The sequence below is a fragment of the Mesoplodon densirostris genome, chromosome 4, assembly GCF_025265405.1.
Source record: "Mesoplodon densirostris isolate mMesDen1 chromosome 4, mMesDen1 primary haplotype, whole genome shotgun sequence".
Classification (NCBI taxonomy): domain Eukaryota; kingdom Metazoa; phylum Chordata; class Mammalia; order Artiodactyla; family Ziphiidae; genus Mesoplodon; species Mesoplodon densirostris.
Genome location: NC_082664.1, coordinates 77,600,583 through 77,617,560, shown reverse-complemented (window position 1 = coordinate 77,617,560; position 16,978 = coordinate 77,600,583). Strand labels below are relative to the sequence as shown.

Below are 16,978 nucleotides of genomic sequence, written 5' to 3'. Positions count from 1 at the left end.
GTATGCCATAGATACCTCAGGTACCAATACCATCTTTTTTACAAAATGTAATAATTCTTTACTATTTATGTGAAAATATAATACAAAATATAGCTGGGACATTTAATAATGCTGGATGGTGATGATGATAAAACTACCAGGTAGAACACTGCGTGAATCAAAAAAGAACCAGGAGACGGGCTTCCCTGGTGGCGCAGTGGTTGAGAATCCGCCTACCAATGCAGCGGACATGGGTTCGATCCCTGGTCCCGGAAGATCCCACATGCCACGGAGCAACTAAGCCTGTGTGCCACAACTACTGAGCCTGCACTCTAGAGCCCGTGAGCCACAACTACTGAGCCTGTGTGCTGCGACTACTGAAGCCCACGCGCCTAGAGCCCATGCTCCACAGCAAGAGAAACCACCGCAATGAGAAGCCGGCGCACCACAACGAAGAGTAGCCCCTGCTCGCCGCAACTAGGGAAAGCCCACGCGCAGCAACGAAGACTCAACGCAGCCAAAAATAAATAAATTAAATAAATTAAAAAAAAAAAGAACCAGAACCAAGGAAGAGGATACAACTTTCCTCAGACCGTTTCAAAACAAAAATGATCTTTATGTATGTTACAGAGGCACAATCCTGTAATCACACGGAGACTCATGGTATCATTTTAAAGTGCAGATGTTTTGACATTCTTTAGCTTTTGTATCAGTCTACTGCTCCTTCCCATACCAAAGTTATAAAGGATATAAGATGGACCCGCCTTAGATTTAGAGTAACGTTCTTAAGATTATTTCCCATTCATCCCTTTGAAAGGTACTGATAACAAATTAAACAAATTAAAAGATACCAGTGTCTAGTATCGTTTAACTTTCCAATCCTCAAGATAATCATAACAAACTAGTTTTCCTGGATTATGTAAAAATGTTTTATATATACATACATGAAAAAAAAGACGGTATAACATTTATACATGACCACTACCATTCTGACCCTTAAAATACCTAGTCATTTCATAAGCATACTGATTTTAAAGCTGTAAAGCTCCTATCCTTTCTGAAATTCAAGAAACAGCCTGTCTCTACTTTGGCTTCTAAATTACACCTTTATAAACAGTTAATTTTTTGACTAAGCAGTAAAAATTTACCTCACAGTGGCTAGCGAGAATCACCAACAGCCTTTCAACTTAAGTGGGAGCACCAGAAAGTTTTAGAACATCAAGAGGAATCAAAACAGAAACCTACTAAAAGGCCTAACTGGTTTCAAATACTTCTGCTTGGCTCTTAAGGTTTGCTATTAAGTGGGGACTTAAGCCAGTTTTCAGCAAATGTTTTTCACAAACAATAAATATACCAATAGCAATTACAGGTAAAATCTCCCTTTAAAAATTTTTTTTATTTATACTTGGCTCCGTTGGGTCTTCACTGCTGCGCGCAGCTTCCTCTAGCTGCGGCGAGCAGGGGCTTACTCTTCGTTGCGGTGTGTGGGCTTCTCACTGCAGTGGCTTCTCTTGTTGCGGAGCATGGGCTCTAGGCACATGGGCTTCAGGAGTTGTGGCACGCGGGCTCTAGAGCACAGGCTCAGTAGTTGTGGCGCACGGGCTTAGTTGCTCCATGGCATGTGGGATCTTCCCAGACCAGGGCTTGAACCCATGGTCCCCTGCATTGGCAGGCGGATTCTTAACCACTGCGCCTCCAGGGAAGCCCCCCCCCACCCCGGGTTTTAATGAGAAGAATAACCATGGGTAAAGCATGGAGAGCGTTTACAACAGAACTTGGTGTCAAAGCACCCCAACCAAAACTCCAAAATGCACGCTAAGGGCAAGCCAACAGCTAACATGCACGGTATCTATCACTGTGGGAGAAGCAAAGAGAAGCAACCGCGAGCCTAAAAGACCCAGAAATTGAAAAATACCAAAACACCCAGGTAGTATTTATTGGAAAGGAAAAGGGAACCAATGCCAGAAAAGCAGTTCCAACAGGGAGAATTTTGCCTGCTCCAATAGTGGGTGAGTACAAGGTACTGCAGCTTATCGGTCTGAAGGTGCTAGAGCAGCTCAAGTCTCTATAAAACTCAATACCAACTCAGAAGCCCCATATGCACCATTCCTTTCTCAATCCCTTTCCTCCCCCTAAAACTCCTAACTTTACAGTAAAATTACTTTCTTCCTTTAAAAATAGTTCTATTACCTAAATGTATATCCCTGCATACTACAGTCTTACCCATTAAAACAAATTTGATGTGTCTTTTAAGGCTCTTTTTATAAGTCCCCCTTTAACTTAAAATTTATCTGTTGAAGAATCCTGGGCATTTGTCCTGCAGTTTTTTCCAGAATTTCATACCCTCAGTATAATTCCACATATTCTTCTGTCCTTTATATTTTCAGAAATTGGAGGCTGGGATCAACGGCTTGATCAGACTCATGTGTAACACTTCTGTAAGATTATATATAGGTGGCATTATCTTTTTGTGATGTTAGTAATGCTAAAATTCTACCAGATCTCTCTAGGCATTATGGTCCCTCAAGCTTCTAATATATTACTTAGAAAGAACTTGGAAAATAGTTTATCAGTTCTTGCATCTTAGTAATAGTTTGCCTGTGTCCTTTATATTTGTCAGTTTCACTGGGTATAAAAATCATTGAATAACATTTTCTTTCCTTAAATATTTTACTCCATTTACTTCTGGACTGTCACAGAATCATTCCAAAGTGCAAACCTTGCTGTCAAAGTTGTATTTTTCTCAACTTGAGTAGAAACTGCAAGGTTTTTGCTTTATAGTAACTCATTAAGCTTTTTTTCTTTTTCTTTTTAAAGACTTGACAGAAATGGAATAGATATAAATGAGTGCCTCTGAGGCTGCCTCAGGGGTCACAGAAGTTTACACTTTGGAGTCACCCTCGTAAGACAGGTCAATTCCTCCTAGCTTTTTAAACATAGTATCAGTGAAGGAAGAAATGGGAGAAACTGTTCTGACTGGGTTAAAACTCAGACCCAGAGGGTATAGTCTTAAAGAACTATATCAGATTTTAAGTGTAAAAGCAAGTTGCAGAGAAAGGGGTCAGTTTTTGCTTTTTACTTTATACAGAGCTGTAGCATTAGGTTGCACTGGGTTGGCCCAAAAGTTCGTTCGGTTTTTTCATAAGGTGGTATGGAAAAACGTGAATGAACTTTTTGGCCAAGCCAACATTCTACATGCATTTTTGTAGAAGATTTTTAACTCAGTATTCTCATTACCAGCAATTGCAGTCTTTAGAAAAATTACAGATTACTTTAAATGACACGAAAAATTACGATAAAATGTTTAAGTTAGAAAGCAGTATACATAATTGTACAATACCTAACAGGAGGCATATATACCTACCCACATAATAATTGTGTGCCTAGGAAACACAGGGCAGAAGTATTTAAAAATACTGTTCCATGGGTACTCTTGTGGTTAATCAACTGTTACCACCTTCATAGTTTTTTTATATTATCCAAATTTTCTACAATGAACATGTAAGTTTTTTATTTTGTTTTTAGGAAAACATTTTAAAAGCCAAGTACCTAACTCCTAATCAGGAAATGCATTTGAGAGAAATTAAAAAAAGGGCCCGTCACATTAGTAACAACAATCCAGGTTCTTTAAACATTTATTTTAATAAAAACTTTCAAATGTTTTATTTTTTCTTTTTCAGGTTCCGGACGCGCAGGCTCAGTGGCCATGGCTCACGGGCCCAGCCGCTCCGCGGCATGTGGGATCTTCCCGGACCGGGGCATGAACCCGTGTCCCCTGTGTCGGCAGGTGGACTCTCAACCACTGCGCCACCAGGGAAGCCCAAAACTTTCAAATGTTTTGAGAACATCAAATGTACTAATGTACACTAACACTCTTAACAACACTGTTACATAATGAAGTAACGTTAATTCACATGAATTAGTTTTAACTTTAACAACCTATTCTACTGTCTCCGTGAAGAATAATGTCTAGTTCACGGATCCAGAGTTTATAAATCACAACTTCTTCCACTTTTTGAAAATCAGATGTTTCTGGCACATCATAAACACTCAGCAATTTCTGAGTACTCTGGTCACATCCTGCAAAAGTTTTCTCAGCAATATCATTAAGATAAATTCATTCTTTTAAAAAACTCAATACTGAATACTACAGAAGAGCTAAGTAAATAAAAGTACATAGAATAAAAAATACACAGAATCAGTTTCTTTCCTAAAATTGGTTTCAAAGAGTAAAACCAAAGGTGGAAAGATTTCTGAAATGATTATGGTCCCCTGGATAGTCTGCGTCCGTCCTGTTTAATTCAGTAGCAGAGATCAAGTGGATATGGTTACCAAAAAAGCAGAATTCCACCACAGCGCAGACAACAGAAAATGACTGAGTATTTTCCTAGAGGCTATTGGGTGGCAGTACTCAAACCTCTAGCTCATGGATGCATGCACATATGTGTTTGCATAATATATTTGTCATCCCAGGTTCTTACTTCCACAATTTTTATCATCAAAGTATCACTAAGACTGGTGAGTAGAAGTCAAAACCAGGATGTTGTTACTTTTATTGCTTTATTACACCAAAGGATCTATGTGTCCATTTGACCATGTTTTATGTTGAAGCAATAAAAGCAACAAGAGATTTTAGTGGCAGTGTGAAGGACAAGAATTATAGAAATGTATTTCTATTCCCACTTCTACCATCCCAGTCATATCCTAAAACTGAAAACACAAAATCTTACATCAATTGGAATGCAAACAAACCTGTCAATTTTACTTCCAACTGTTCATTCTGAACCTGAGCTATTGTGCTCTCTGCCCTCTTAAGAGGCAAACCTAGCTTGGACTGTCAATCCAGTTTAAAATTTGGGAAATGTTTATAACAATTACTCCATTTCTCTTAAGTTCACAGTAAAGAGCAAGTAAATTCTGCTGGGAAGAAATATGGCAAGGTGGGAAAGGCAGATTGTGCTGACAATTATGAGATGTTAAGTTTCAAATGGTCCGGAAATGTAGGTTATGAAGGTCCTGGAATTTGCTGGGAGCTGGGCAAGAATCAATTCATAATTGGAATCAACCTTTCAACTCCCTTGTCTTTAGGTACTGGGCACTGGAACTCCACCTTTAGTGGAGAGGGGATGGACGATAAATACTTGACAAAGCAGTGCCACTCATTCAGACTGTGTTCAGTATCATATGTAGGCATATTTCCAGGGAGGATGGCGGGGGAGCACACAACAGAAATTAACCCCCCCCAAGATATTTCTACTGAGCTTTTCAGTCAGTCCTCTACCTGTGTGCCCTATTCAACAGGCTACTCACATTATACTTACTCATATCACATTATCCGTTGGACCAGAAAAAAAGAAATTTAAAGATGGCATCAATACAGCTTATCAAATGTCAGATCATACTAACTAGAACAAGGGAAATAACTTACCTTGGACTAGGAAATTCAAAACCCCACCTTAGAATTTTATCACTATCCCTTAAAACCTAAAATAGCCTCTACATTCAATTTAAATTAGATGCAACTGCCATATGCCTAATATGCTATTTCCCATCTTTCTTTGAAACCTTTTAGACAAAGTGTCACCAGATGGCAGCAATGAGTTGGCAAATTTTTAAGATGGCAATCTTGAGTCCAAAGACTTCCTATTTCAGTTTTCCACAATTTCTTATCAAGAGTTTCTCAGTACCTTTTGGATACTATAAATAAATATCTCTGCCTACTTAGAGCAGCATCTCCTGGTCTAAATTATTTTCCTTTAACACACTTAAGCTCCTGTTTTATCCCTTAAGGACCCTTGTCCCTGTTCCACACTACTTTCCTGTTACTCTATCTCTTCCCTATCCCAACCCTGTTCTCTGCTTCCTATGTGTCTTTACTGCATTCATCAACTATTTCCCTCTGGCCTCTTCAGAGCACAACAATAAACTGCCCATATGTCTGCAAAATGTTGGCCAGTGTACAGTGGGCCCTCCGTATCGGCAGATTCTGCATCTGTAGATCCCAACCAACCATGGATCAAAAATATTCAGGGGAAAAAAATTCTAGAAAGTTCCAAAATGCAAAACTTGAATTTGCTGCACAACACTTACATTGTATTTCGAACCATTTACATTGCATTATGGTATTATAGGTAATTATAATATTTAGTATTATAAGTAATCTAGAAATGATTTAAAGTATATGAGAGGTTGTGTATAGGTTATATGCAACATTACGTCATTTTATATAAGGGACGTGAGCATCCCCAGATTTTGGTATCTGCCAGGGTCCCAGAACCAATCCCCCTCGGATACCAAGGGACTATAATTTGCTCCACCCCCCAAAGCTAATTATTCATCAAAACATAGACATGATCTCAAAGTAAAGACTACTACACAGAGACTACTAAAAACAGTACATGGTGGTATTTTCAGGCCACAAGAACACCAAAGTTGGCCATTTTAGATAAACTATGCTAATTGCTATGGTCTAAGAACTGAAACTAAGAATATTCAAGATAAAAATTAGGGGGAAATGCATAATTCAATAAATGGTACCTGTGTGTATATATATATGTATATATACACACACATATATATATAACTGAATCACTTAGCTGTATACCTGAAACTAATGTAACACTGTAAATCAACGATACTTCAATAAAAAAATAAATTAAAAAAAGAGAACAGGGCTTCCCTGGTGGCGCAGTGGTTGAGAGTCCGCCTGCCGATGCAGGGGACACGGGTTCATGCCCCGGTCCGGGAAGATCCCACATGCCACGGAGCAGCTGGGCCCATGAGCCATGGCCGCTGAGCCTGCGCATCCGGAGCCTGTGCTCCGCAACGGGAGAGGCCACAACAGTGAGAGGCCCGCGTAAGACAAAAAAAAAAAAAAAAAAAGAGAGAGAGAACAGATTATAAAAGTGAAAAATAAATAAATAAATGGTGCCTCAGCCATCTAAAAACAAAAATTGGGGACCAATCTCATTCTATACACAAAAACAATAACAGATCAAAATCTAAATGTAAAAATTACATATGCAACTGTCAAAACCTGTAAGACAAAAAACTCAACAGTCCCCCCAAAAATACGAGTAACAGAAAAAAAAAAGGGCAGGAATAAAATAATAAACATGAAAAACTGTTTTAAGAAAAGCATATTGAAAAAGACTTAGACCACTTAAAAAAACTGTTAGATTGGTGTAGATTATAAGAATTGATTCAGACAACGGTCAATGTATGCCAAAGCACTGGGTAAAAGCTTGGTGGGAGGGAAACAGGGTTTACACGGTTTCAAAGTACTACCCAACAGACTACTCACTGATTAAAAGAGGAAAAAAACGTACCTTTACTATAGAAACATGGGTCACCACTTAAACCAAGTAATCTGACATATGCTTCCTGATTCCACAAAGTAAGAAACATACATTCCCCTATGCAATATTCTTGGTAAAATATTTGACTTGAACAGGGAAACAATCAGGCAATTTCAAGATTGTGGGGACACTATACAACACACCTGGTTGGGACTCCTCCAAAAAAAGAGGAGGCCATTTCTAGATTAAGAAAGCAACGTTGTGGGGAAGAGACTTTTTTTGTGAAAACGAATTTTAATGTGGACTGTATACGAGATAATATTGAACTAATGTTTATTTTCATTGCTTTGATAATTACTTTGATAGTATAGATTATCTTTATTCTTAGGCAATACAGCCACGTAGTTGAAGTTCCCATGTGAAGTATCACGCTTGTAACTTTAATATCATTCAGGAGGGAAAAAAACATACAGAGCGAACATGGTAATTTAGACAGTTGCTACCAGAAACAAGAACAGGAGGGCTGAAACACAAGGATGGTGTATTTTACAAAAGTACGTATTACCTGTTCAAGTTTTTTGAAGAGACCCTATTATAGCAAATGTTAAAATGATATATACCATGTCACACACTCTTGAGCAAGTTCCCAGAAAATATTTTTTCTGTCAGATTTGCTAATATAAGAATGATCATCCAGTGGAGTGGAGGAAGAAACTGGCATTTCCACTGCTATAACTAAGTAAAACCACTACAAGTTTCTGTAAGTTCATTTGAAAATTCTTAATTAAACCTAAGTGCCAAGCAATGGGTAGGTCAACAAATCTGTATTAAGCAACTGATAATGTTAAATAAATTTCAGGTTATCCTATTTTGGAATTGAAAAAGAAACTTTGACCATCTTTAAGTTTTGTAAATTCCTGTGACAAAAACCAACAACAACAACAAAAACAAACAAAAAACCCCAGCCACTTAACAAAAGATTGCAGAAAACTTACTAAGTGAAAAATGTTTACAATATAGGGGTTCTGAAACGATATAGAGTAATGATTCCATGTTGGTAAAAATATATTATAAAAATATAAAACATATATAGGGAGGGACTTCCTTGGCGGTCCCAGTGGTTAAGAGGGTACAGGTTCGATCCCAGGTCAGGGAGCTAAAATCCCATGTGCCTTGCGGCCAAAAAAACAAAACATAAAACAGAAGCAATGTGGTAACAAATTCAATAAAGACTTTAAAAATGGTCCACACTTAAAAAAAAAAAAATCTTAAAGAAAAAAACCACATATACAGGGGTACAGGTACATCTGTAGCTAATGAGATACGAGAATGGATCAAAACATCAAAATACTGAAAGTGGTCATCTTTGAGCGCTAATGCTGTAAGTAAATATTTTCCTTCTCTGCATGTTTCCTTCCAAGTTTTCTTTAATAAGCATTTTATTTAAAAAAAGATGGTTCCCGTCAAAGTATAAGTAACGCAACAGAAAATTTTAAAAATGAAAGTCTTTAAGAAAATATTCCCAGAACCTCAATGATGAAAAAACCAAATCATGTAGCTCAATGCCCCCAAATTCTTCAGAGGATGTTAAAATTCCCTTGCAACCTCCTTGCTCACCAATTACCAAACTTCATGAACTGCCACTAAAGTCAACGAATTCACAACCTGAAGACACTCAATTCTAAAGCTTAATTGGCTCTTAACTAATTTCCTCCCTTAGCTCTTCTCTTTAACGTCCATTCATTAGCAATCGAACTATTTTTTTTTTTTTTTTTTTTTGGCTGTGCTGGGTTTTTCTTGCTGCGCGCGGGCTTTCACTAGTTGCTGTGAGCGGGGGCTACTCTTCCTTGTGGTGTGCAGGCTTCTCACTGCTGTGGCTTCTCTTGTTGCAGAGCACGGGCTCTAGGCACACGGGCTTCAAGGAACATGGGCTTCAGTAGTTGTGGCACATGGGCTCAGTAGTTGTGGCTCGTGGGCTCTAGAGCACAGGCTCAGTAGCTGTGGCTCACGGGCTTAGTTGCTCCGCGGCATGTGGGATGTTCCCGGACCAGGGCTCGAACCCATGTCCCCTGCATTGGCAGGCGGATTCCTAACCACTGTGCCACCAGGGAAGTCCCCTCGAATTATTTTTTATTTGACTGAAAACATCTTATGCAAACTGTTCCCTATCCTATCTTCCATAAAAATAAGACATGATGCATTATAACAAATACAACTTAACCTGTCAATGTCCCTCTGAACACAGCAGTCCAAGTTTGGTTGCTCTTGCAAGAGTGGAACACATTGTAGATGCTATCCAGATGCTATAACATCTGCTAACTTTGGCATTGTCAACACATGCAGAATTCACTGTTAAGTGCAGGGCTTTGCATTTCAGATACTATTCAATCCTCTTATATCTAGTTCACAATCCCTGGGGTTCCAGCCTGAAGAAAATCTCAAACCTTGATTTTGTTGTGTAAAATACTAACAATCTCTCCCAATTATATACCCTTCACTGATTTGTTCAACATACTGTAAGCAGCCTCACCCATCATTTTAAAAAGTTCAGTAAGGGCAACACAATTTTCCTTCAAGAGTGAAAATTTTTCTTCATGCTATATATTAGTTTTGAAACAGTGATAATTAGTAAGATCAATCTCAACTGAGAAATCCTTCTGCATATGTCTGTACACTGAAAAGCTCCACCCTGGTTTACTTCTGAACAGGACCCAAGTTAATAACTTAAACTGTAAATGTTTAGATACACCTATTTTTAAAAAAACATTTTTAACTGAAAAGGTAGATACAAAGATACCAGTTCCCACAGTCATGCCAAACCCACCGTGACCAAACTATGTTTAAAGTAATGACTAACCTTGAGATGAGAACTTCCTAAATAATACCAAAAAATCCCCATACTAAAATATACCATAAATAAAAAGCAAAAAACTGATGAAATGTATGCAATACATATTTGTCCACAATTCAAGTTCTTAATACTGTATAGAAAAATAAACACATCCTAATGGTTAAGAGCTTAGAGACTTTGGAGTCAGACCTGTTTCAAACTCAACCACTTCTGGTGTGCATTTCCCTCTGGAAAGCCAACCCCTTCAAACACCAGATTCTTCAATCATAAAATGAGTACTGTTGATAGTACTTGTCTCATAGGATAGGCAGGACTGAGGTGTAAGTGAAGTAAGGTATAGAAAACAATGAACATAGTGCCTGGCACACAGCAAGCATAGCTGCAGCAGCTGCTCCTACTACTACATCATTTACTATTATTGGTACATACCAACAAAACATGGGACAATGACAGAAGAACACAAAAGATGATTAACAAATAATACTAAAGGTCTATGGAGATTAGCAAAAAAATCAGTATCACCATAAAGGAGACAAAAATTAAACCAAAACCAAACACTCTACCTACCAAACAAGAAAAAAACATTTTAAATTGAAATGGTCACTTCCATACATTATTTCTGACAGTATGAACTGGTAACCATATTTTCAGAAAACAATTGGACTATTTTATCAAAAATCTTTAAATAGTGCATGTTCTTTAAAAACAAAACAAAATACCCAAAAACAAAACCTGTGCATGTTCTTTGACTCAGTAATCTCACTTTGAGAACTCATCTAAAGGAATCAAGGATGTGGACACATTAACAGTGAAAAATGAGAAAACAAGTTCATAATACTAAGAGGCTGACTAAATGAATTTCAGTACATCAGTCTAACTGGATACAAGCAGCAACATCTGAAAACAACTTACTGACACCAAGAGATGTTTAAGATGTTAAGGAGCATACACAATATACAAGTTATCTAGAAGATCATACACTGAAGTGTTAGACATCTCAGGATGTGGCAAGATTGTGAGGTTTTAAAATACCTTTTTTTCCAGTCTTTAATACTGTATTAATTTCATAATTCTTTCATTCTGTAAAGACAGCTTCATCCACCCTGGAATTTAATGACTACAATATATGGCTTGGCCGAAAGTCAGCAAAGGTTTTCTATAACCCCGTAACAGAAGTTAGAAAGTTGTGTGCTTCCCTTCCTCAAGAGCTATTCAGAACTATATAAAGTCAAGGAAATGGGCATCTCTAGGACAACAAAACTTTCACTGGATACTGCATTCCATAATTTGGGGTCTCTCGTTCATTGGCAGTCCTAACAGACATAGATACTGGGTATAATTCCCTGTGCTATACAGTTAATCCTTGTTTTATTTTATGTGTACTAGTTTCTACCTGTTAATCCCATACTCTTAACTTGACCCCTTCCCCATCAGTAAATGTTAAGTCACCTCTATTCTGAGTGTTACATCACATTTAAGGGGTGGGAGGGAAAAAAAGACAGCATTTTAGAACCCAACATACTCTTAACTAGGGCAGCTTCTATACAGTAAAACTCCCCATCAACAAACATCTATTTACTCTGGGAACATTTTAAGCCCCTTGAAAAAGAATTTCCTGAATCAGACAAGCATTAGGAATATGTCAGAGAATGCTTTTCATAGGAAAAGAATTAAGATTAACATTTCAAAATTACTTCAATAAGGTCAATAAATCTCGACTGTTTTCAGCAAAAAACACTGAAAGAAAAAGCAAACATGGCAATCTAAGTGAAAAATAGAAATTCATTATTCTGTTTTACTAGCTTAAGTGGCATTGCCATTTATCCAGCCTGCCTGTTGGAAATTACTTGATTTTTAATTCTATTTGTAATTTAGGAAGAGTCATTATTCAAATTTTGCACATATAATGTCATTTAAAATACTGCATTATTTCAAATTTATGTAAAACATGGCTACTCTATGATCCTCAACTCTGCTCCCCAAACATCATAAACACTCTTGCCAGAAACTTTACCAAAATTTCCAACTCCCAAGCAAGCAATAAAAAGGAGTGAAAGGATAGGGCATGAAATTCTATATGTCTAAGAAGCTTCTAAACGATGATGATGATGATGATGATGATGATGATGATATGCTGTTGCTGTAGCACAGACCATATTCTGAATAGCAAGGGTCAACAATATTTATTCATAAGACCTCATTTCTTTATTATCTTGTAGAAAGCTTCAGTTTTATCAGTAAACTCAAAGTGAGCATTGACTTACAACAGATACACTTTTAAAAGTCTCCCCAGGAAACACGTTAGGAAAAAAATCAAGATTTTTCAGATTTTACAAAGATAATACTGTGGTTTTGCTATGTAACACCCAGTGGGATCTGGGCAAGCATCCAGCTATCAAATAAAATACATTAATATTTCTGCATTAATACATATGCATAGTCACTAAATGTAACAGATTATAAATAATCTCATGTCAACTGAAGTCAGGTTTTGTCATCAAATGAGTCTGTCAAACTGATGAAAAACCTTTGTCATAGATTTCTGAATTGCGAACAAAAGACTTCACCAGTACAGCAAAATAATTTTTTATAAGAAAATAAATTTTAATAAGAAAACCTGACAAAGTTACTACATCATTCTCCATCACTCAGATCCAAGCAGCTAAAATTTAGAATTATTCCTAGTTTCAGAACTTAATAGTAAAATGTATATGAAATATAGTGGAATCCCATCTTTTGCTATCCTGAAAACTCAATTTTATCACACATGAGGATAACCACACTAAGATTCTCATTCAAAAAATTTTTTACACTTATCTCTAATAAACAGAACTTCCCAAATTCTAGGAAGAACTAAGCAAAACATAACATGTAAGCAAAAAACAATCATCCACATTACCATTCCCGCAGAAATAAAACACAACTGGAGAATGCCTTATTCAGTCCTCAGAGTAGTATTTTAGGGTCTTAAAATACATTTAATCTATTACATGTTTTTGTGTGATGATGACTGGTTATTTTTAAAGCCCTTATCTTTAAAGAGACATTGATATAGCTAAGATGAAATATATCAAATATTTATTTACTTCAAAACAACAGGAGGGGAAGGGATTGGATGCAGGTATAGATGAAACAACATCACCCAAGAACTGCTAAAGCTGGACAAGTTCATGGAGACTGATTATACTATTCATTTTTGCATGTTTGAATTTTTTTCACAATAAAATTAAGATAGCACTGAATATATGCATATATACACATATATACGTATCTGAGAAAAAGAATTACACGTGAATCTCAAACTATACACAGAAATATAATCAACCTGGTAGCACCTCGATAAATATTCTTACTCTTCAAATTATACTTATCAAACACCAAGAATACTTACATTTCAGGGTCAAACCCTGAAACACAAGCAAAAGATCCAAGTAATTCACAAAACTATAAGTTAATTATTAGTGGTCACTTACATTGCCCATAAGTAGATAAACTGTTTTCACCTTTCTGGAGAGCAACCTAGACTGAAAGTTTTTAAAACATTCATGCTCTTGAATAATTGTACTTCTGGGGCATAATTCTAAGAAAATAACTAAGGGTATTGACAAAATCTTAGTTGTAGGACTGTTCAATTGTTTATAAAAATTGTTTGTAAAAGGGAAAATTGGGAGAAAACCTAAGGGCCCAACAATAGAGTACTGGTTAAGTAAAATATTGTACAAGTATGCAATGTAATACTATGTAGTTAACGAAAATTTTTAGGAGAGCTGTTATCTAATAACATCTTATGTTTGTGCTGAAGAAAAAAATTATTACTTAAATGTACGTGCCATATGTAGGATATTACTTTTTCAAACGCCTACATATGCAAAAAAGGTCTAAAAGGACACATCAAAACCTTTTATTTTGGATGGTTAAGTATGTCTTTTTTGAGGGGCCTGCATTACATTTTCTAAATGTTACGTGAGCATGTACTGCTTAATTTGGATTAAACCTAAAATAAAGATGGGGGTATCTTCTCTTAAAAATCCACATCAATCTTAAGTCATTTCATTAGTCGTCCTCTTTAATTTCAGTAAAACTACATCTTAAACAGCACAAATAACTGTAATTCCAACATAAGAAGCCAACAAAATTTCAAGGACAAGGGAAAATTTTTCTTTAGAGAGCACTTTGCTACCTCAATTTTAGCCATAAAGTTTTTTAAAGTTATCACAAAACCACTTAGGTGAAGATGACTATATATTTAAAGGATTAATATAAGGAATTACTGCACACTATGAATGGTTACATCATTTTCAGAATATAGAATTTTAATTAGAAGGCTAAGGGAAGATTTTCATTTACCATGTATTCTACTAAACTATTCCTAAATGTCACTCCAGACTAGTTAGAAAAGCCTAAGACTGGTTCAATGAACTTCCAGGGAGTTATATTAGTTCTGAAATCAACTCAAAAGCTGTAGGTTAATCTAAATAGTAAGCAGGAAGAATATTTCAGACTGGTGAAATTGGAATCAGATTAGGTAGGAAGAAAAACTCAGATGTCCTTTAATCTGCTATGGCTACCTCTTAAAAGACAGCGATGCATCCCCACTGGAGAATAAATTTTTTAAAAAATGATAGAGTTCTTCCAAATTTTGATTACAGCTCCATCACAGGCAACACAGCAGCCTATGCCCTCACATGCTAACATGACTCATTCATTCCATCACAGCCAAACCTATTTTAAGGCTGTTTTTACAACTTAACTATAAAAACTGCTTACTAAACTACTACACAGGCCATAGTTATGCTATTTATACCCAGACACAAAATCCAGAGTTGATGTATACCTACAACAAGGAGTTTTAAGTTTAATTAGAAGCAAAATAATGCTGTGTTGCTCATTAAGCCTTTGAGCACACAAAGCAAAAGTTTTCTCCTAATCCTCCTAAATCCCTCTCTTGTCCAGAAGTAATCCATTAATGTTGTTTCCCGTGTATCTTTCCAAATATTTCTCTATATCTTTACGTAGTAGAAAATAAACTTCTATAATATGTGAGTTAATGAAAAGAGCTAATAAAAGGCCAAGTAAGAGAAAACAGGACTGAGGCAGTGGCTTTTGAGTAAGAACCTAAACGAACTGAGGAACCCAACCTTCTCAATGTCTAGGGGAAGAAAGTTCCAAGGAAAGGCTTTGAGGTAGGAATATCTAGTATGTTGAAGTCTCAGTAAGGAGGCCAGTGTGGCTGGAGCAGAGTAGTATACCATTAACAAGGGAGGAGGGGCACAACAGATCAGGTAGGGCATCCTGTAAACCACAGTAAAACTTTTGACTTCAACACTGAAATAGCCAGCTATTAAGTGAGTTTCAAGAAGGAAACTACTCAGACAATACATTTTTCAAGCATTACATTTCAATGGGATCAATCTAGTTACACATTGGTGTATAGGGGCAAAAGAAACATAAACTTATTGCAATAATGTGCAAGACAAATGATGGCTTGAAATTGGATCAGGCCATAGCAGAATGGGTGGAGAATTCCTGTTATATTTTAAAGACAGAGATGACAGCATTTTCTACAATGCCAAAGGTGAGGTATGAGAGGAAAAAAAAGTCAAGGATGGCTAACCAAAGTCTGGCCTAACTGACATGAAAACTGGAGTTTCATTAACTGAAATGGGCAACACTGCAGAAGAAACTGGTTTGAGGGAAGAACAGCAGGAGCCCAGTTTCATACTTTTAAATTGATATACTTAACATTCAAGAGAGTTGTCAGGTAGGTAACTGGACAGATGACAGTATGTCATTCAAAAGAGAAGTCCGGGTTGGTGATATATGCATGGGAATCACCAGTTTACAGATAGTATTATAAAATCATGGAACTGGTGAAATGACCCAGGAAGTGTGAATAGAAAAGTGGAAGAGCTGAAACACAGAGCACTCCAGCTGAGTGGGAGAATAGCCAGAAAGAGAATAAAAACCTGGAAGTTCAGTAAAAAAATGTTTTAAGGAAGAAAGTGGCTCGACTGGTTAAATCACACCAACAGGTCAAATGTAATTGATAAGGACTGAAAAAGAACCACTGGATTTAGTAACATCCCTCTGGGTTACATATTTTTAAAAACCATAAATAATACAATTATTTATTTTTTCTCCCAACTGAAACTCACTTTTAAATATGTTTACTTCCCTAAAGAATGCTGTCACATCCATAGAGTCCATAAAATTATACTACAAAGCTATATCTACCTAAACAATTACCTTGGATACTTCATGCTATTTAAACAGTTGTGAATTGAACAACAAAATATTTAACAATGACATTTAGCTTAAAACTTGCCAAAAATAGAAATCCAGAGCAGTTTACTTTTTCTTTTTTGTCACTTTAACCAAATGAAATTTGTTTTCCTAGAATACTTCACATGTCAAGTAAAGCACAGTCCGTCTAGTATGACTAAGAGTTGAAATCTGCAGGCTTAACTGCCTGGGTTGAATCCATGCCTCACCATCTATTAGGTGTGTCTAACTTCGGGCAAATTATTTAAATTCTGTGCTTTGACAGTCTCATCTCCAAAACGTGAAAGACAATAATATTTACATAAGGTTATGATGATGATTAAGTTAACACAAGAACTTTAACAGCGGTGGACACATGGTAAAGTGTCCAGATTATTACTTCCAAAAGGAAGAAATTCAAGTTTTTCTACCTCATTTTTCCTTTCAAACAGGAAAGCTATTACGTCAAGTCTGACCCAACAGGGGTGTTACAGAAATAACTAGTAACTTCCTAAAGCCTAACTAACCTATCCTCTTCAAACTCATTACATTTGCTCATTAATACAGGCATCTCGGAAAAACCAGGGCA

General features: G+C 36.6%; 1 protein-coding gene across 12 annotated transcripts in view; it reads right to left on the bottom strand.

Moving 5' to 3' along the window:
• HNRNPC (heterogeneous nuclear ribonucleoprotein C) overlaps positions 1 to 16,978 on the bottom strand; it is a 46,664-nt gene that overhangs the window by 21,355 nt on the left and 8,331 nt on the right. The gene's annotated exons all lie outside the window — the stretch shown is intronic.